At 43.6% G+C, this 19,230-nt stretch overlaps 1 pseudogene; it reads left to right on the top strand.

The window, feature by feature from the left end:
- LOC135218999 (serine/threonine-protein kinase PAK 2-like) overlaps nt 1–19,230 on the top strand; it is a 288,649-nt pseudogene that overhangs the window by 71,668 nt on the left and 197,751 nt on the right.

The following is a 19,230-nucleotide window of genomic DNA, read 5'->3' on the forward strand; positions in this document are numbered from 1 at the left end:
TTGGTGCACAGCAGGGGGGGGGGGGGGGGGGGGGGGGGGGGTGGGGGGGGGGGGGAAACCAAGGGGGGGATTTCACTGGGCGACACGGCTTCCTCGCCCAGAAAAGGATTTTGACGTAAGGAAAAATCTATTTCTGGGCGATTGGCTCGTGTCGCCAGCGAAATATCCTTTAATCTATTATTTCTAGGGTAAATGTACTAACACATACCAGAGAATAAATAAATAAAGAAAAAGGTCAGTATAACTGACTCGCTCACCCTCCCAGAGAGTGTCGGTATGAACACTATGGGCGAGTGAGGACCACTACCACGAGCCAAAAACAACAACCCAAAAAAAATGGACCAATAGAATCCTCCCACTACAAAATCCCCCAAGAGGGGAGCCGACCCACGAGTGGGCAGCACCTACTACTACTACTCCATCCCATTGCTGCCGACTGCTGCGCCTCTGGTGGCCATCCTGAAGTTAGCAGACAATCTTGGCGATGGGATGGGTGGGCTAGGGCGGGATTTCGCTGGCGACACGAGCCAATCGGCCCAGAAATAGATTTTTTCCTTACGTCAAAATCCCTTTTCTGGGCTCAGCTCGTGTCGCTGCGCGAAATCGTACCAGAGAAAATTAGACAAGATTGTAAAGAAATTCAACAAATATAAAGGGTCTCAAAATAACAGATAAAATAAAAATAAAACAATATAATTGCTAATAAAGATACATATACACAGTGATACAAATAGAAATATTACTTAATTATACTTAATGCTAATAATATTTCTTAACTTAAGGTAATATACATATATACAGGAAAAATATCATATATGTACAACAATGGTATCTGTGTCAAAGTTATGTATCAAAACAATGTAAAGCAATTAATATACAAGTTGAATAAAACAAACTCAACAATAATAAAATATAAAAGAATGTATATGACTTAATATACAAAACCCGTAACCATTATAATAAGATGTATCTCCTAGCCATAAAATAAGGAGATGACATCCACGAGATCAGCAATCATCACAAATGTGAGTGTCCCTAGCAAAAAAATAAGGGACACCCAGTATATCATCATCAAAGCAGCTAAGACACAAGGTGATCGTAAATGAACAAGGCAGGAATAGACGAACTGTTGGGTGAGGCAGGTAGAAAGGAGGACTGAAGCTTCTACTAAGGATTATTCAGAGTCAGGGGAACTATGTTACCCGCTGCAACTGCTGAAAATTTCAGGCTTCCAAGGATTTTAAGTAATGACGTTTGAACACTGTCGGTGATTTCCATCCAGTATACTTTTTCAACTCATCGAAGTTCATATATGTTGGAAATAGTTAATTGAGGTGGCTACTGCCCTGACATCATGTGCTTTTGGGAAAGAGTCAGGATTGGCTTGTTTAATGAAGTACAGGATTTGTTGCCTGATGCCTTTAATAGATAAAGTACCACCTTTTTCTCTCCTAAAGAGAGGACCCGATGAGGATGAGGAGGTCCTAGATAGAAAGGCTCGTAAACGTTGAAACTGGGCAAAGAGATATATCTGTGGAAGGGTAGTACCTTCCATGGTTCCCACCTCATCAAAGGATCTTCATTCTTAGCTAAAAAGCTACGTTCCGGTGAAAGTAGCACTTCCCCTGTGTGAAGGAACTGAATATGATCCGGATCTCTGGATATAAAGCCGACAGTTCTGAAATTCTAGCTCCTGAGGCCAAGCTTAATAAAAATAGGGTTTTTCTTAACAGCATTATAAATGAGCATGTGTCATTATTGGTTTTTGAAGCCAGTTTTAGAACATCGTTTAAGAACCATGATACTGACGTAGGCCTTACAGAAGGTCTAAGTCTAGCACAGGCCTTGGGAATAGACGAGAAGTAGGAAGAATCTGTCAAGTCTATGTTGAACCCAAATTGAAAAATCTTTTTCAAGGCTGACTTGTTTGTCGTAATTGTGCTAGCTGCTAAGCCTTTTTCAAATAAGGATCTGAAAAAGGATATAGCTGAATTGATTGTCATGATCTTAATATCTGATTCTTTCAGGAAGGTTGCTAACTTTTTGACAGCAGCATCATACTGTCTCAAAGTTGAATCTCTCTTATCTGATTCCAAGAAGAGAATATTCTGAGGGTCAATATTTCGTCATCTATTTCGCTGCAAACTTCATGAAATCCATAAAGTTAGGGTTTTGAGAATCCCTGAGGAGCGAACACAGTCTTTCGTTTGTACTGACTGGGAGAGCTTGGGATTGGGATCCGAAGAGGGCGGAGACCCAGTTCCAGGATGAGAGGGTACCAATTGCTCTTCGGCCAGTCTGGCTACTAGAGCCACTTGACCCTTGAATGACCTGAGTTTGTTTAACACTTTCATGAGAAGATTCACCGGAGGAAAGACATAAATCTTCTCCCAGTTGTTCCAATCTAGAGCCAGGGCGTCCGTGGCATAGGCCAGAGGGTACCAGGTTGGGGGCCACATAACACGGGAGTTTGTGGTTCGCTTGGGATGCGAAGAGATCTACCTGTAGACTGGAACTCTCTGAAGAATCCATTGGAACGAACTGTTGTCCAGTGACCATTCCGACTCTAGAGGTACTGATCGGGATAGAGCATCTGCTATGACGTTTCTCACTCCAGCTATATGGGTGGAGGAGAGATGCCAACTGAACTTGTCCGCCAGGGAGAAATATGGCTACCATGACATGGTTTAGATGACGTGACTTGGAGCCTCCTCTGTTTATGCAATGTTACCTACCACTGCGCTGTCCAGGACTAGCTTTATGTGGGAGTACTTTGGCGGACGTACCTTTTTTAGAGTCAAGAACAGTGCCATCGCCTCCAGTACGTTATATGGAACTGACGGAACTGAGGTGACCCACGTTCCCTGAACCTTTTTGAACTGGAATATCCTCCCCAACCGCTTAATGAAGCGTCTGTGTGGATAGTGATCCTGGAGGAGGAAACTGAAGGGGCACTGACACCGATAGGTTCTTGACTTTCGCCCACGGCGAAGTCGATTCTTTAGAATCAGAGGGACTGAGGACAATTTGTCCCTGGACCTGATATTTGCCCGTGAGCGCCAAATTCTGGTTAGGTCTTTCAGTTTGGCTTTCATTAGGATGTTCGTCACTGATGCAAACTGGAGAGAACCCAGGATCCTTTCCTGAGATCTTCTTGAAGCCAGTTTGTGATTTAGAAATTGCTTGACTGACTTTGCTATTTCCTTCCTTTTGGACGATGGAATCGACAGAGTATGGGAGGATAGATTCCATTGAATGCCTAGCCACTGAAAGTTTGACTCTGGAGTGAGTCTTGATTTGGTCCTGTTTTATCTTGAAGCCCTAGATATTCCAGGAAACTGAATCACTTTCAGTGTTGCTTTGTTGCATTCCTCGACTGTTGAAGCCCAGATATACCAATCGTCGAGATACGCTACTACCATAACCCCTTGCGATCTGAGTTGTTGAACAACTGCTTCCGCCAGCTTCGTAAACACTCTGGGTGCTACGTTGAGCCGAAAGGAACTACCTTGAAGGAGAATGTCTGGTCGCCTATCTTGAAGCCTAGATAGGGACGGAAGTGTCTGCAATAGGGATATGATAGTAAGCGTCTGTAAGATCGATAGAGGTGGTGACGGCCCCACGGGGAAGTAAGGTCCGCACCTGCGAGATCGTGAGCATCTTGAACTTGTCGCAGCGAATGGCTAAGTTTAAGCGGGACAAGTCTAAGATTACTCTTCTTTTTTGTGAGCCTTTCTTTGGCACGCTGAACAAGCGACCTTGAAATTTTAATCTTTTGACTCTCGCTATAGCTCCTTTCTGAAGGAGATCCTCCGCATACTCCGTCAGTTCTTTGGAAGGAAGTTGACGGAAAGGCCTGGGTGGAGGTGGGTTCGTTAACCAGCTCCAACCCAGGCCTTTTGACACAATGCTCTGAGCCCACTTGCTGAAGTTCCACCGGGTGGCAAAAGTGAAAACAGCCTCCCTCCTATCTGAAGTTCTTTCATTGGTTTTTTGCCCTGGGTAAAATCCATCCCCGGCCTCCTCTGAAGTGTTTTTCCCCTATTAAAGGGACCTCCTGATCCTCTTCCACGAAAGGAACGTTTACCTCTGCCTCCCTTACCCGAGCGGTCATACTTCTGCGAAGATTGACTCTCGAAGGTTTGATTGTAAGCTGGAGAGATGGCATAAAGAGGTGGAGGGCTGAGGCTGAGGGGAGATCACGTAAATTGGCTGTGATTGAGCCTTTGAAGTGGAGGGTTGGGCTGTTTGCACTAAGGGAACCGCCGGAACTTGCTGAGAAAAGCGTGGCTTGCTTTTTCTGGTAGGGCTGGAAACGCCTGGGTTTTCCTTGCCCTTTACCTCTAGCTGCAGGATCTTGCCTCCTCCTAGCCGTAAGGCCCCAACGGTCCTTAAGGCTCTGGTTTAACCTCGTAGCCTCTGACTGGACTTCCTTCACCATCGCTTCTGGGAAGAGATCTGCTCCCCAGATGCTTGACGAGAGTAACCTATTCGGCTCGTGCCGAATGGTTGCTTCTTGTAGGACATGCTTCCTACAATTCGTTCTAGCAGTGGCAAACTCAAACATATCTGACTGTACCGTTTGAGTCAGGGATTTGGTCATAAGTTTGAAAAGCGGCTCTGAACCATAGGCTATGGTGGCCACCTCGGTCATAGCCATAGAATTAATCGATCTGGCTAATCGCGATTTAGCGTCCCAAATTCAGCCTGAATAAGGCTATCTGGAAGCCTGGGTAGCTTTTCACCAAACTGCTCCATAGCACAGTCCGGTTTGAGTTTGCCAGCTGAGAAGGTGTTCGGTAAGTCTTCCCATAATTCTCCGGCTGAAGGAAGCAACGGAGATGTAGGATCTGCTTCCTTCAGTTGAGGCATGGGGTCCCCCTTCTGGGCCGCTGGAATGGTAGATGTCGCGATCTTAGTCAGAAAGGGAGCAGGGTACTCTCATCCATCGTGAAGATCGTAAAGGGACTCTTGAAGGGTTGGATTTCGTGTTAGAACAATCCATGTCCTCTAAACACCCTGAGCCATTCTCTCTGAGCCTGTCACGTGAATAGGACCGTCTCCTTTGGTACCCTATCATCTCGAATCATGGCTGAGGCGGTGAGCCTTGCGTAGCCGATGAACGGAGGCTGAAGGTCTTCCGGGTAGAACTCGAAGTCCTCTATCCTTCGAGTTCCAAATCCGGTATAAGAAATGAGTCCGTCTTTTGGAAGGGGGCGTATGACGTACTCTCCACGGGTTGTTCATCGAGAACGGAGGTAGACGAGTCATACGGAGGAAGCTGGCTCCACCTGCATTGGAAGGTGGAAGGAGAGGCTAGAGGAGCTCTTGGCTCAGTCCGGCTATAACTGGAGTCTTGAGAAGTAATCCTATCCGACAACCGAGAGATCATTTGTTCCATGCTACTCTTTAGAGGACCCAACCAGGTCGCCCACCTGTTGTAACAGGCCAGCATTGGAGTCCAAAGCCGGAGCTGCTGCGGAGGTGGAGGGGTAGCTCTGAATTGGGACCAAGGGTAGCGGAACTGACGACTCAGCCGGAGTGTGAGATCTCTCTCTGGAGGATTTACTCCTCGAGGACTTAGAGCCGGACCCAGAAGCTTTAGACCTGTCTGCTCCGGGATTCCTAGCCGGAGACTTACGAGAGGAGGATGAGGCCGAAGTCGTCTTCTTAGACGACGACGACGTCTTTGTCAAGGATTTCACTGCTTGACCCTTGACCTTGGGTCTAACGAAGCGTCAGGAGGAGTATACAATTCATCACCCGTAAAGCCTTGGAAAGGATGGAGAGGTTGCAGGAGTAAGAAGAAACAGTCACGCCCAAGGGTATCCCTTGGGTGTCCACCTTACCTACCTCGACCAACAGGTCGTCTACACCTACCATAGGTTCCTACATTAATATCCAACGTCGCGACTTCCGAGGAGATATCCTGGCCTTGGTCAGTCAATGAGGCAGCCAGCTGTTGCTGGATGAAGGCGATAGTCGGGGCAGCCTCTGCTGGGTCGACGTATCCTGTCGCCTTGCCTCCGGGGAAGATTAGTACCGCCAACCTTTTCTCCAGGAGTAGGGCATACCCTTGGCGGCGTTCTTCCCGAAACCGCCGACCCAGGCCCGCAGGGTTGCCAGTGCGGTATCCCTCACTGCCGGCGCCTGGAAGAGAGGGTATCAATTAGATTTAAGAATAACTTAAAACTAAAGATAACTTAAAGTATAAACTTAAACTTATAGGGCTATAAGGCCCTTTGAATTTTCCTTAAGTTAGAGTAATGATGCAAACTTAAGCACTAAAACAGATGCGGACCAGCTACCGGAGATGGAATACTTACCCCGTCTAAAAGCTGGCTCACCAGATCGTAACATATGGTACAGTCTCATGGTACCAGACCTGGATGTCCCCGTGCAGGAGTCGCGCATGGAGCATGGGACCGGCAAACTTCGTGTCCACACGGGTCCTGAAGTGTGGCGGCGCATCCCGGATGCTCACAGTTGGTGGTCTGTAAGTGTAAAGACACATGAGTATCTTAAAGAATATCACTTACAGGCTAAAGGACAGAACTCCATTGCATGCCGGAGCTCGGAAAAAATTCGGGCATAGCCCCTCACCCTTACTAGCCTGAATAGGCTATAACCCCGGAGGTATCCGGTGAAAAGAAGGGAGGGGAATGGTTTAAGGTACTTAAAGTAAACTTAACATCTTAAACCTAAAAGCTCGAACGTACCGGACTAAGTCCAGTGCGTGGCGAGTGATAACTCAGTGAAACGGAGAGGTTAGACGAGACCGACTGTATGTTCCGGTCCACCCCGTGGGGTAGACATAGCATGTTTCCGCTAGATGCCAGGCCTCCGGTGTAAAGGAGCCCTAGTAAGGTGGGAAAGAGCGGGGGCATACAGACTCGGGCTAGTAACGGAGCGACGAAGTAGTAATGGAGAGGGGGAAAGGCCAGTCCCCCCTCACCTTACCATCCGACCAGGACCGAGAGCCGGAGAGGTCGAGTCCAGTCTGGGTCTGTCCCGTCCCTCTACCGCCCCCTCCGCCTGGGGGAGAGAGGGAGGCAGGCTCGGGTATGCGGAGCGAGCATGGCAGGCCTAGCCACCCCCCCCGACTCTATGGAAGAGCGGGAGGGGGAAAGGTGACTGGACAGGCGTCTGGCTGCCTCGTGATCACATAGTGACACGGGGCGATAAGAACAACAACTAAGCCTAAAACAAAACCAACTGATCAGCGAGATGCTATCGGGAAGCAACCGAGCTGACCAGCGGGTAACATAAGGGCCCAATAGCCGTGAACCCTAGGCTAAGCGAGCCAGACGCCTAACTAACCTAACAAAATCACATAGACAATAAAATGAATAATAAAATGAAAGAAAGAAAACAAATAGTGGGAGAAAAAATCCAGGAGTGTACGACTAACCCGAAGGCAAGTCTACCACTCAAAGCTAGCCGATGCCGATACTAAGAGCCGTGGCTAGGGTCTGGATGGAAGAGCCTACATAAGGTAAAAGACATGCATGCATGACACACCGTGTAGACCTTATTCTAAACAAAGCGGATAATAAAATAGAGCGTACAAAGACAGGGGATGCTCTGGGTATGGGAGACCCAGAACGGACCCATCACGAGGCAGAACCATGCTGCCATGCTTCCGACTAGAGATCGTATTTATACCTAAAAAACGGCAAATACGTGCTCAGGGCCGGAAAAAACCAAATAGCAATAAACACTGAGTACTTAACTTAGCTGCTGCGATGGCTGCACGCTCCATTGTAATAAAATCCAAACGAAAGGGCACAAAAACACAGAGAGAAGAAAATGGCACGTGTGTATCGTGTGCGCTAACTGAAAAGGATGACCACCAGAGGCGCAGCAGTCGGCAGCATGGGATGGAGTAGTAGTAGTAGGTGCTGCCCACTCTGTGGGTCGGCTCCCCTCTTGGGGGATTTTGTAGTGGGAGGATTCTATTGGCATTTGGCTCGTGGTAGTGGTCTCACTCGCCATAGTGTTCATACCGACACTCTCTGGGAGGGTGAGCGAGTCAGTTATACTGACCTTTTTCTTTATTTATTTATTCTCTGGTATGTGTTAGTACATTTACCCTAGAAATAATAGATTAAAGGATATTTCGCGCAGCGACACGAGCTGAGCCCAGAAATAGATTTTTCCTACGTCAAAATCCCTTTTCTGGGCTCAGCCGTGTCGCTCCCGTGAAATTGTACCAGAGAAACACCAAGCTACATCACTCTGAAATGAAATAGGATATTAAATTGTATAAATTAACACCATACACCAATTCTAATAACAAAGACATTTGCTGCGGTAGGTAGAATGTTAATAATGCTGGCATAATGGAAAATATTCATATGACACAAGGACAGTACTATATTGATGTTGTAGCAGGAGACACTGATCTCCCTACAGCTATTGCATGATCTTTAAGATCCTCCAAAGACTTAAGGCAGACACATTTCACGGGAGCGACACGGCTGAGCCCAGAAATAGCAGTTTGCCAATCTTAGTTACTGTAACTATCATAAGTTTGTTAATTGTTATGTTACAGTTACAGTGGTCCCCCCGTATTCGCGGGGAATGCGTACCAGACGCCCCTTTGAATAGTTAGAACCTGCGAATGTTTGGAACCCCTATAAAAACCCTAAAAACAGCCTATTTTGTTAGTTAAAACTCAAGAAAAACCACTACAAATTTTCATACTTGGTTACTTTAATAGTTTCATCACAAAAAGTGCATTTTATGATAAAATTGATAAAAAAACCAGGAATTTGTGGATATTACTCATAGAAAAATACCGCGAATGCGCGAATAATGCGGGGAAACGTTCCCGAGAGAAATCCGCGAATGTGAGAGTCCGCGAATCCGGAGAACACGAATACGGGGGGCCCACTGTATTGACATTACATCTAAGTTATTGTTTGACTAACTGATATGCCCAAAATGACAAATATTTAATCAACTTGTATTTTTCATGGCTAACACACCTTTGGACTTAACAATAGGATAATCTTCTAGCGCCAGCTGGAAACCAGTTGAAAAACAATCAAAGATTGTAAAGCAAGGAATTTGTGGCATCTAGCACAAAGTGGTAGCTGGTCACCGACTGGGCTTGTAGCCTCATGACATGTCAGTCTTTCTTTTGACTGCCTTGGAGAGTATAGTTTCGTTTTTGAGCTCTCTTCCCAAGCCAGTTTCTTTGTTAGTTCGTGATGTATTTGTGCTTTCCTTTCAGTGTGTGTGTGTGTGTGCGCTTATCTTATATCATGGATTCCACCTAGAGTTCTAGGTCCTGTTATACATGTGTCTGGGCATTCCAAGATTTCCATGTTTCAGGTTTTTGGAGTCTTCCATTACTGACCCCCACACCACTTACAGTAGGTGCCACTCCAATTTTTGTACTGTCATTACCCCTTGCCCGGAATGTGGTTCCTGGTCTGAGTCGCAGTGGAAGGCTTTCTACAGAGTATCTACTTATCCTTCTTAGGAAGGTTTCTGCCTCCCCGAGTGGACAATTTGTCATCCCCTTCTTCCAGAATTTTTCCCTTTTGCTACTCTTGATGCCCTGTCTCCTTCCTTTCCTTCCATTGATTCATTTTTGGAAGTAATATCGGGAGTTCCACAGGATGATTTTGTGTATAATGTTGCCCCCTTCTGGTAGGAGGTAATTTCCCTCCCGGGAGTGAGGAGGCAACTCCATTTTCTTCCTTGTTTCAGATATGGAATTGCACAAGATGGCGGCTGTTTGGGCCTCCCCGGGCCTACGAGTTTCCCCTCCTTGGATGGCTTATTGTTGCATTTCATGTCTGCTCGCCATCCTCCTCCCAGCATTTCCCCCTCCTCCAGGTCTCCACCACTTTGGCTCTAATGTGCTGTCGCCTAACAGGACACCATTGACTCCTATGATGCACCCTGGGTTGCTTCTCATCTCGCCACCAGTGAGGCCATCAACTCAAGCTGGCATTCCGAATTCTGTGACATCACTCCCAGCATCCTTTCTGCCTATGACGTTGGCTGCGGTGTCATCTCTCCCACCGCCTGTTGCTGTGATGTCCTTTCTAACTTCATCTATGATGTCATCGCAGCCGGCTGTAGAACAATTGGAGACATTCCTTCAAGCAATGGTTGATAGGCTGGACTCTGTTTTTCGCAAAAGGTATCCTGTACTTTCTAGCAAGAAGCGTAGCAGGCGGAGAGCTCCTTCCCCCTTCTGATTGCCTTCTCCTCCTCCTTGTTCTCAGGTCACACAGAGGATTCAGGACTTTGTTGCTTCATCTTCTGAGAGTGGAGTGTCTTGCTGTCTTCCCATCACAGACGTGGATGTGCTCCAGTTCATGATGGCCTTCACTCCCCTCAGTCTTCAAGCGAATTCTATGTCTCCTCAGCCTGTTTGAGTTCTCTGCAAGGATGATAGGGCTCTGATTAAGAGGTCAAAGGTGCCTAATACTCAGGTTGCTGATCCTGCACCTTCTAGTTCACTTCTCCCAGAGACTGTTGCGTCTCCTGTTCTGCCTCCCAACGAACGTGTTCATAGTAACGGTCATGAGGCTGTTGACGGTCGCAAGCATGAGGTGGTTTGGGTCCATGAATGAGTCTCCAGCCTTTCTCCTCAGTTGAAGAAACCTAGGCTTTCTGGTTCTCGTTCTCCAAGGAGAACCTTCCAGCGTTGGAGCCCTCAATTCTTCTTGTCATGGCTGATCTTGTTCTCCAGGATGTTCTCTTGTGCATTGTTCTTCATCTCACGACCATGTAACGTGGTTCGGTCATGTACATGGTTTGTTGCACAGTTGTGTACGTAGTTCGGCTCATGGCCGTGTATGAGATTCGTCGCTCAACCATGTGCCTGAGACCTCATTCACGGGATCTTCCGTCGTTCGAGGGCTTAGTCCTGCTGGTGGAATGTGTGATGTCCGGCTTCCAAGGGAAGTTTCTCCAGTGGCCTTAGGGAAGGATGAGGATCCTCTCAGCCATCTACTTCGCGTTGTCTTCTCCATTGCCAGAGCCAGGGGAGGGGGAGAGTCAAGAGTTTCTGTTTTCTTTTTTGGAGGTTATTGATCTCATTCACGAGTTCAATAAGCTTAAGGTGAGGACACAGACTCAGTCTTCTATGACCCCTAAGGGCACAGAGGCCTTGCTCGGTCCGTGGCAGGATGCTAGGGCTTCATTTGAGCTCCCTTGTTCTGGGCATGCGCAATCAATTTTGCAGCATGTTAATGCTTTGATCTCCGATTAGCATGGCTCCCTGCACTCTAATAGGTCATCTAAGCTTAGCACTAAAGATAAGCTATAGCTAAAAAAAATTAATGATGGACAAAATATTTTGGAATATGTACGCAAATTGACAAAATCACACCTTAACTTAAAATTTACTGCATTTATAAATAAAAGTAAGCTGCACTTTTAACCCAGCTTGGATAATTTACAAAAGATGTATCTGCATTACATTTTATTTAACAATGATGGCAATGATGATATCAGTAAGATGCAATCAGCTGATGCTTTTGAGAATGTAAACATTACCAGAATGCCAATGGCACATAATTGCACAGTTCACATTTGATAATATGGCAAGACAATAATACACACAATATAACTGTATAAGTAGAGTAAATCACCAGTTTTCTTAAGGGGGCCGGCCAGCTAATGCCGTTTTTTAACGACAGGACTTTGACATTCATACCACTTAATAAGGTGACTTGGGACATCTCCAAACTGCATATAATTTTCGCCTCTGGCCTTCGGTTTCGTGACGCCAGGGCGATTTATCTCGAAAATAACCACTTTTCAAATTATATCTCCTCACTTGATATTTAATATTAAGACCTGGGATTACTACCATATATAGACCTGATGTAGACCTCCAATCAAATGGAGAGTTTTTTTTCTAAAAGTCATGTTTTTGCTAGATATGAATTTTTCAATATGGTAAAAAAATAAACCCTATAAATCACGAGAAAAAAATGTATAAAAAAAAGACGAAACAAAAATTGGAAAAAAGGGCTCTATTTGATTGTTCTATAATGTCTTTCTGAGTTATATACCAAATTCCAATGTTATAGCTTTAAAACTAAGTGAGAAGATAGATTTTGAAGGTCAATAAGTATAGTTTTGAGATACGGGCGTTCAAAGTTTTCCTTCGTATTTCTATAAAGACAATGTTAATAAATAATGATTATTATGAATGTATATTTCTTTTTTGTGTATTAATAAACCAAAACTATTTTATTTATCATAATTTAATCATAAATGATGATCCCTTTGCTCATATATCGTAGCCTGGGGCACTGCTTGAGGCAAGATGGGGCACTCCTTCCTACGTAACCCCCTCTCTCCCCTTCACTAACTCGGCTTATTACAGCGAATTTTCTTCTTCTGTATGTTAGCGAGATGTTTTCCTTGTATTTTCCTCTTTGGCATGATGACATTCTTGCCGAAACAAAGATAAACAAACATAAATGCAAGAGAATGTCACAGGTGAAACTCGAAGATGTACTCTCTTTTTACAAAGACAATTTAATAAATCATGATTATTATGAATTTCATAGTCCATTTTGGGTATTAAAAAACCAAAACTATGTTATTTATCATAAATGAAGATCTCTTTGCTCAAAGATCGTAGCCTTGGGCATAGTGTGACGTGTGCTGTCAGGCAAGAAGGGGGCGTTACTAAGCAACCCTCCCCTCCCTCTTCACTAACTACGCGTATATTATGATATTCTGTAATAATGCTTGAGCGATTTTTCTTCGTCTGTATGTTAGCGAGATGTTTTCCTTGTCTTTTCCTCATTGGCATGATGAACTTCTTGCCAAAACATACATAAACATACGTGAAAGCAAGCGAAAGTCACGAGGTGAAACTCGAACGTGTAATCTACTTGAAGTCTATGGTCGCACTGATTCATGGTTGAACCAGATACTCGCTTCTGCGAGCCACGGAATCTCTACAGATGCCATTTCTCACAATTTCTTTGCCAATAATTATCAAAATTTACAATAACAGAAGAAATATTGCATTTTCTTGTACGGATGAATGTTTTAGGCTTATTGAGTTATGCTTACTAATTACCTTGTAACTACGAAAGTAAGAGGAATTTTGACGAAATATTTCGTATACGTATTCTCAATTGCCATATGAAGCTCCATGAATTTTTTCATGACTTTGCATTTTTCGCCCTATACCACTGTATATAGTGGTTCCGGCCGGCCCCCTTAAAGTTAACATTAATTTAAATACAAATTTACTATCTGACTTTAGCAAGTGGTTAGCATACCGCAGTGTAACCAGGGCAACAACTCGCACAAATTTTGTAGCCCAAGTATGATGTGTCCTTAAATGACAAATTTTCTAAGACAATTTTTATTTTTCATAGCTACAAACTTGAGGTCTTAACAATAGGATAATTTCTAGTGCCTAGCTGGATCCGAAAAAACTTCCAATGAAGGAAGAGTAGAAACCCTCCAATGCTCTCTCTTACTATAAAACGACTTCCACTCCTCTTTAGGCCATGCACAGCATTATGTGCAAGGATTCGTTTAGTACAAACATTAGAGCGGCACCTACTACACGTGATGTGGGGGCCGGTCGCAGTAGAAGCCAAAAAACGAGAACACAGAAAACCTGGAATTCCGGGGCACACACGTTGACGAGGCCGAGAAGGAGCAGAAGAAGCCATAATACCAGCCACACACAAACACACACACACACTAAACACAATCGAAATAGGCAATGAACTGGGTAAAGGCCGAGAGAGGTCAACCACAACTCTTGCCCAGGCGGTTAAGAAAAAGACTGACGTGGTGGCGTAGGTGCGTGGTTTTTGACCACTCTTCACCCGATTTATGCATGTGTTGCGAGATGGTGAGGACTAACCACTATATGATCTGGTTGAGTACTAGGTAATCACAAAAATACTAACATGACATAAAAAACCTAGCATTCTGTTTGGAGGGACATGTCTTGTCGTTCTAAACTACCCACGTGTATTTTACCTGTGCTTTTTATACAGTAGTAGTACCATCATAAAATATGTAATGTACAGTAAATATAATTTTAATATCTTACAACACTGCAAAATATCAGTACAATGTATGTACATTATGCACAGTATGTACAGTAGACGATACGCGAAGTTACATTAGGCAAAAGAAAATGTGCATGTCTGAATATAGGATACTTAGGAGTAACAGTTGTAGGTGGGTATGTACATAATGTCAGATGACTTTGAAATGATATTAGGGGTTTTGGGATGATAGTTTGAGGTATATTTTTGTTTGAACTGTCAAGCTGGGCAATGTACTGTTAAAATAGGAAGTTATCAGCATTTTAGGGTTGTGTATATACTTAGTAGTAACAGTCATAGGAAGGTAATGTAAGATGACTATAATAGATTCACATCAACTGTGCATGTGATGCCCTAGGCCAATCCCTTACGACGCTCCTCAATGACTATTGATAAGCCAATCACAGGGCTGGAAACTCTCAGTCTCTCTTGAGAGTTCACATAGGCAACATCTATGTTCCGTCCTCTTTCAAATGTTATAATTTTCATTAAACCTCAAGTTTTACCTGCAGAAAAAGTGTTTCCCAATTTCATCATTAAACATCATCAAGCCAAAGATTTAAAGATTATAACTAGTATCTAAGAATTATGTACTTCATTAAACTTGATGCTAAAACATTTATAGTGAAATAAACATGAAATTCTTAATATAAAATATATTGTTTCATTCCTTACACAAGATATTATTTTCATTCCTTACGTGAGATCACAGGGCATTCATCATTTATCATCTTGTGTCTTTTAAAAATTATCCTTTACTTTGCTGTATCCAATAATACCGTATGTAGTCTTATACAGGCAGTTCCTGGTTATTGGCAGACTCTGTTAATGGTGTTTGTCTAGCACCATAAAATTGCGATTTATGATGCCATAACTCACCTAACAGAGGTGCCATTAACTGAAACTCGTCGCCATAAACAGCATAAATTGTCCCATTTCGGTTAATGACCGTTTTCACTTATCAGTACCCTGCCGAGAACAGAACCCCCCCAATAACCAGGGACTACCTGTACTACTACGTATTTGTATTATATAATACAAACATACCGATCATGTTTTGGTTTGGAAAAATCTGCTGAGAGTGGAGGTAAGATTATTTTGCTGTACGTAATTAACTAAATTCAGAGCAATTTTCTTGCTTCTATTTAGTGTTTTTAATCTCTAGAAACTCTTATTAATATGGGACAAGGTTATTTTTTATATGAAGTGTTTTTAAGTTGAAATACGACCTAAAATACGTCTTGTTGTGAACTACATTTAGTTCTTTTTTTCAATAATTGATGTCGCCATTGTATGGTTATCGGTGGCTAGGCCTAAGCACCGAGAGACCCGCATGAAATACAAACAACAAATTTGCATCGTTTGCTTGGCTCTTTTAAAGTTAGGCTTTACTACACTGTATCCAATAATACTGTATGTTCTCTCATATTACTATAGTATTATAAAATACAAACAAAGCGATCAATGTTTTGGTTTGGAAAAATCTGCTGAGTGCAGGTAAAATTATTTTGCCGTATTTAACTCAATTCAGAGCGATTTTCTTGTTTCTATTTAGCGTAAATTAATCTCTAGAAACTATTTATATTGGACAAGTTTATTTTTCGTTATATGAAGTGTTTTTAAGTTGAAATATGACTTAAATACATCTTGTTGTGAACTAGATTAAGTTATATTTTTTGTTATTAGATGGCACCAGGAGCATATTTTTTGTGTAAAAACTAACAGATTGACTATTTTCATCCTATTTCATAATAATACAAGATTTATGTATTTATCTTTTATTAGCACGAAAACAACAGTAAAATGTGTTCTTTCATGGCCAGTATTTTTTATTAAAATACTTTTTTCTCCACTATTATTTGTGGTCAGTTTCATCCATGTTGCTGATGCATGAAAATTTATAGTCATTACCAGTGCGAACATTTTTTTTCTCAGGTTCAGCTACAACTGCAGCTTAAATTTAGCAGTACGTACTATATTTCCTTGCCAATATTTTCTCCATTGCAAATAAAGGTATAATGCAAAAATATTTAAGTCCTCTTCTACTTAATTAACGTCATTTGTAACGTAACTACAGTAATTTTTTTTACTATCGTACAATGGCTGAAATGCAAACAAAACATTGTTTTATCAGAAGCAGTTCGGTTGTTGTAGCAAAACTAACTTTCTCTAACTACCATGTAGTCCATAGTAAATGATTAGGCAAATCATTAGCGCCCGTAGACTTGAATTTTGGTTAGCATCAGGCCCCAAAGGAAAGGAACCCCTGTCGTTAACCAGGGGCTGCCTGTAATGCCTATGCCACACGAGAGGAGGAGGGAGGAACTTCGAGGACCTATTGGAGTGCAGAGAGCCATCTTGGTCCGAAACCAAGGCATTAACATGCTGCAAGATAGACTGAGCATGCTCCAACAAGGGAAGCTCAAACGAAGCCTTAGCATCTTGCCTTGGACCTAGCAAGGCCTATATACCCATAGGGGTCATAGAAGACTGAGTCTGCGTTCTACGCCCAAGATTATTGAACCCATGAATGAGATCAATAACCTCTGAGAAGAATACAGAAACTCCTGGCTCTCTCCCTTATCTGGTTCTGGCAAAGGAGACTGATGATGCAAAAAAGTCTTAGAAGAATCCTCATCTTTCCCTAGCGGCACTTGAGAGACTTTCCTATGAAGCTGGGCATCAAGCCTCCCACTGGTGGGAGTGGAGTCCCTAATTACCGAAGATCCCAAAACAGAGGGCTCCGGAACACGGCCATGTGAAGAAACCTGTATATATTCCTTGAGCCAAGCCATGTACGCATCCGTGCGACAATCTCTAAATGTTCACAGGACAAGTCAAGTACAAGGCAGTGTGATGACACACAAATATGGTCTCGAGACAGAGAACGACGCTGAAGCAAACTTCCAGAAGGAGACCGATTCCTAAGGTCCCGGTCTTTGGAAGGTGAACGAGAAACATTTCCATGGACCAGAGTCGCCTCATGTTCACAACTGTCACTCACATCACGTTTGCAGAGAGAAGAATCTTTGGAAGGTGCAGGAGACACTTTCGTACCAGGCACCTTCGACCTCTTAATCGGTACCTTGTCATCCTTACGACCGACTGGAACAGGCAGAGGAGACGGAGATGGTTGAGATGGAGGGCTAACGCTTCCATGGTCAAGCACATGTACATGTAAAGGAGAGAGACAGACATGTAGAAAAGTTGGTAAAGCACTCCTTTTACTCGCTGAGGACACCGCCACAAAGTCCATAGGTCACCGTTTGACTCAAGGGTGAGGAGGGGGAGGGGAGGAGATGAAGAAGCAGAAGAAGAATCAGTTCTTCTACAACTCTTCTTGCCAGAGAGAGCAGAATACAAATCCCGAAAAGCAGACTCTAGCCTCTTGACCGCAGCTTAAAACAATTGTCTCCGAAGGTTTAACGAGAGGTTTTCATGATGTCATTGGCACAGATGGAGATGACTTCATAACAACAAGAGGAAGAGACGCCATCACAGCTGTCATAGTCTGAGAGGATGCTGGGAGTGACGTAAAGACATCTCAAATGGCAGCGCTGTCAATGGCCTCACTGGCAGAACGATAAGGAGCGAGCCAGTATGCATCGATGTTGACAAAGGCATCCTGCTAGGAGGCAGCACACAAGAGCCATAGCAGTGTAGGCCTTGAGGTGGGGGGACTGCTGAGGAGGCCAGTGGGGGGTTATAAGCAGTCAAGAAATGCGAGAGTAGGCCATCCAAGGGGGCACCCCATAGGCCAAGCAATGCCCAAACAGCTGCCATCTTGTTTGATTCGGAATCTGAAATAAAGGAAGCAGATGGTGTAGCCTCCTCCCTCTTGGGAAGAACATTATATCCCAAAGGAGAAGGGGCTACATTAAACATGATCTCATCCTGTGCAACTCCTGATACTTCCAATGACAAATCAGCGTAACAATAGGAAGGAGACAGGTAAAATTGACACAGGAAACGCTTTTGGCAGAAGGGGATGCTGAACCATCCAAATGAGGAGACAAAAAATCTTCCCAAAAAGGACAAGTGGATACTCTATGATGCTCCTGATTATATATCAGTTTAGTCAAGAGTTATTTTATTTTTATTGTTACTATTATTTTCTGCATTGGTGAAATGTGGTTGATGCACAATGTATGGGGAACATGTGTTTGACTTTAGACAATGTCTTGATGTATTTAAGTTGTGTTGTGACATCATAGAAGAAAAGATGGCAGTGGCGTTAGGTGGAAAGGTAAACAATAACAGAGTGAGGAGAAGGAGACACGGGTGAGGGCTGTTTGGTTGGTAAGAGAGAGCTCTCTGTCTGATACGAGTTTTGGGTTGTAAGCTTGTTGTGGTGTTGTTCAAAGTCTTAGGCTGGAGTATACTGGGATCAGAGAAGATGAACAGGTGGGTAGATTGCATATGTGTGTTGAAAGGGAAAAAATAGGCTAGGAAAATATTCAAAGCTCCTTCTTCTTGTAGAACGTCCTCCACTGCGACACAGGCCAGGAGCAACATTCTGGGGAGGGATTAGTAATGGTAAAAAAACTAGACTGACACCTACTGCATGTAGTAAGGGGGTCTGTAATGGTAGTACCCAAAAACCTGGAGAACGGAAATCCCTGAACGCCTGGGCACAAACATTGACGAGGCCTAGAAGAATTGGAGGACTCCATGATAATCAACAAGGCACACACAAAAGCACACTGAAACAAAGAAATCACGGGCAAACATAGCAACCGGCTTGGAAAGAAAGAGAGCAAGTGACTACCCTCCAAGGCGGTCAAAGAAAGACTGATGTGTCACAGTGTTCTATGTCTGGTCAGTAACCAGCTTCCATTTCACCTCAGATACACATAAGTTGCCAGATGCCACAGATTCCTTGCTTTACTTCCTTTGATTGTTTTTAACTAGTTTCCAGCTGGCGCAAAAAGATTATCATATTGTTAAGACCGAAAGTTTATTCTGCCTATGAACAACATATGTTTCTGTTTATGCCACTTACTGGCACTGGAAGAATTTTTTTTTTTATAATTTAGGTAAAGTAAAGCAATGACAAATATACACTTCTAAACACTGAAATTTGTTTTAATTACTGAGGTCTGAGTACAAAGCAAAGCTTAATGTGTAACCCTAGTTCTATTATTAAATGAAAATTGATTAAATTGTG

The sequence above is a fragment of the Macrobrachium nipponense genome, chromosome 1 (genome assembly GCF_015104395.2).
Source record: "Macrobrachium nipponense isolate FS-2020 chromosome 1, ASM1510439v2, whole genome shotgun sequence".
In the NCBI taxonomy this organism is placed as follows: Eukaryota; Metazoa; Arthropoda; class Malacostraca; order Decapoda; family Palaemonidae; genus Macrobrachium; species Macrobrachium nipponense.